Source organism: Bos indicus, chromosome 10 (assembly GCF_029378745.1).
Source record: "Bos indicus isolate NIAB-ARS_2022 breed Sahiwal x Tharparkar chromosome 10, NIAB-ARS_B.indTharparkar_mat_pri_1.0, whole genome shotgun sequence".
Taxonomy (NCBI): Eukaryota; Metazoa; Chordata; class Mammalia; order Artiodactyla; family Bovidae; genus Bos; species Bos indicus.
In genome coordinates, this window is record NC_091769.1 from 27,512,907 (window position 1) to 27,515,953 (window position 3,047).

Here is a 3,047-nt window from a genome sequence, read left to right on the forward strand (position 1 = left end):
CAATCCCATTTTGGCCATGATAATATCTTAAAAACAGAAATAAATATGTTGGCAAAGGTCAGAATACTAAAATCAAAATGAATATTCAAGTGAAAAAATATTCTGATCTCGAAGTTTATGAATTCATTCCCTAGCTATGCTGCTTATTTTTTAGATCAATGCCATGATGTATTAAAGAGAAGTTCACAAGTGTATTAAGCTTTGCACTTTTCTGAGTATAATACCTATACGATCTCATTTATTATGTCTAACCAAACAGTGAAATGGAAATCCCATATTCTTCCTCACCTGATAAGAAATAAGACTGTGACTTCACAGTTAAGGGGAAATAATTTGTGTACCTTGGCATTCAGCACTGTGATTTTTTTATTCATTAACTAATTCTAATACTAATACCGAATATCTCTAACTCTATAATACTGCTCAGAAAAGCAATGTGTACACACAGAAGATCAAATATCACCATTCTTATAAAATTTAACATTATTATAAGAGCTACATTTCAACATATTATACTAAAATTCTTTTTATTAAACTGCTATTATTCTCATTTTACAAAAATTTAGACTAATTTCTACATAACATTCAGCCTAGAAAGAAATGAACGAAATTTTAGTGTTAGAATTGTAGCATTCTCTTTTACATCAAAAATACACATTATCCAAGTATGTTTTTTTTTTAAATAAGCTAAAAAAAGTTGATAACTAAAATCTTAATTCATAGTGGAAAATAATATTTACTAGTTTATCTTTTTAGTGCTACATTTTATGTTATTAAGATAAATTAACATAATGTAAAATCAACCATTTGAGAGCTACAAACCAATGGCATTTAGGCATTCATTATATTGTGGGATCATCACTTTGACTTAGTCCCAGACTATTTTCATCCATGTTGAAATGTGTATCTGATATGTGTCTGTGTCTGAATGGTATTCCTCTGTATGGATTACCACATTTGTCAATCCATTCATCAGTGGATGAACATGTGGATGAACACCTTTGCCCATTGTGAATAGTTCTAAATACTCATTACGAGATTTTAATACTTGTTTTTAATTCTTTGGGGTTATAGACTAGGAGCAGAATTGATGAGTTTTATGATAATTCTGTTTAACTTTGTGAGGAAGGGCAAAGTAGGAAGGTTATCACCCCACTAAAATGTATTTGGCATTTTCTCATGATTAAACCAAAGTTAGGGGTTCAGGGGATGCACACCACAGGTGATCTGCCATTTTTTACACCAGAGAAGGGGATGGCACCCCACTCCAGTACTCTTGCCTGGAAAATCCCATGGATGGAGGAGACTGGTAGGCTGCAGTCCATGGGGTCGCTAAGAGTCGGACATGACTGAGCGACTTCACTTTCACTTTTCACTTTCATGCATTGGAGAAGGACATGGCAACCCACTCCAGTGTTCTTGCCTGGAAAATCCCAGGGACAGGGGAGCCTGGTGGGCTACCATCTATGGGGCCGCACAGAGTCAGACACGACTGAAGTGACTTAGCAGCATCAAGTGTCTATACCATCACCATGATTTATGTCTGCTGATGTTGACCTTGATCATTTGCCTGAAATGTCAGCTTCCCTCACTGTAGATTTACTTTCCGTACTATCCGCACTGTATTTTGAGAAAAGTCACTATACTCAGCCCACATTTAAGGAATGAGTAGCTATGCTCCCCTTGATTAGGGTAGCGTGCTACGCAATTTATCTCTAATTCTCCTGCATACTTTGCTACCCCATGTACTAATTTATTCAATCATTTATATTAGTATGAAATCATGGATATTTATTTTATAATCTGGATTATAATCAAACACTGCTATTGGGAATATTTTCATTTGGCTCTGAAGCCTCTTTGATGTATAGCCACATCAAATTTTGTGAGTTTATGTATGTTTGAGCATTCTATTCTCTGGGACTAAAAGATGCTCCCAGATTATCTTGTATCTTAATTTCCTATTCCAACAATAGCCCTATCTCCAAAGATCCCTGATTCCATTTACGGATAATGGAATTAGAAATAAACGTGCTCATTGTTTCTAGAATGCCATTGCATTTAGGCCCTCACAGAAGACATAGAAAATGCCTAAGACAATATATTCTTAATTACAGTTATCATAAAAAATTTCATTACACTAAAATCTCCTGTGCTTCACATATTCATTCATCCTCATGAATTCATGATCCCCTGACAAGCACCTAACTTTTCACTGTCTCCAGTGTGTCAAGATAGAAGACCCTCCTATGCCTGATCATCAGCTGAGTTGACTAGTGGTGGATTGACATCACTGACACTATCCACATAGTTAATGTCAAGTGTAATAATCCCACTCTTCTACTTCATTCTTTTCATGCCTGCTTTCCAAACCCTGCCATTCATTCCCAAAGTGCAAAGAGAACTCTAAAAATGTGAAGTTGCATAAATTTTCTCTAATTTCTCTCTATTTGTCTAAAACAGCCATTTGCATTGAATGAAATATATTTAAGCATAATATTATTTTAAATTAGTTGAATTTAAAATATCCTCCCATACTCTATATCTCAAAGGAAAAAACTCCACCATACATGTATATATATATATATGTGTGTATGCATATATATATATATATAGAGAGAGAGAGAGAGAGATGTGCACATGTAAGTATGTAACTGCATAGAAAACAAACTGAAACCATAAACACCAATATGTGAATAATTTTATTCTGATGAAAAAAATGTAACAGCCATGGGCAGATAGACACATGTTATCATATTTCCTTCTCATATCACTAAAGTATTGGATTCTTGTCCTTAACTAAATCATATAATTTGTATAAATGAAAATAAAAGGTAAGCTTCCCTTAAAATATTTTGAAGAATATCGATAATATTGCCTTTGCGTACATGTACGCTCACTTGTGTCTGACTCTTTGTGACCCCGTGGTTTCTCTCTGGTAAGAAGATACACTCTATACTACATTTTGTAAACTTCTTAACTTATCCCTTGGTTCTCTTTCTCTGTCATATTTAAGACAATCTTTTAATGCTATATTTCCATGCACA